Raw genomic sequence first — 285 nt, forward strand, 5'->3', positions numbered from 1 at the left:
GACTGAACAATTTTATAATAATTAAAAAGCATCAACCAACAACTTCAAAGCAAGTATAAGAACCAGATTACTGAAAGTTATTATTTCATGCTAATCTGAATTAATTACAAAGTAATAAGAAGCAAAAAGTGTCCTGGTGGTGGCATTAAACAAAAGTCACATACAGAGATTGTATATGCTAAATTAGATCAAACTCAGTCTTAAACCTGAAGACTGATCAGTTTATTACAACAATTTTACAGAAAACATGTTTTTATTTAGTCTAGCTGAACAGACAAAACAGTA

Source organism: Melanotaenia boesemani, chromosome 13, assembly GCF_017639745.1.
Source record: "Melanotaenia boesemani isolate fMelBoe1 chromosome 13, fMelBoe1.pri, whole genome shotgun sequence".
NCBI classification, from domain to species: domain Eukaryota; kingdom Metazoa; phylum Chordata; class Actinopteri; order Atheriniformes; family Melanotaeniidae; genus Melanotaenia; species Melanotaenia boesemani.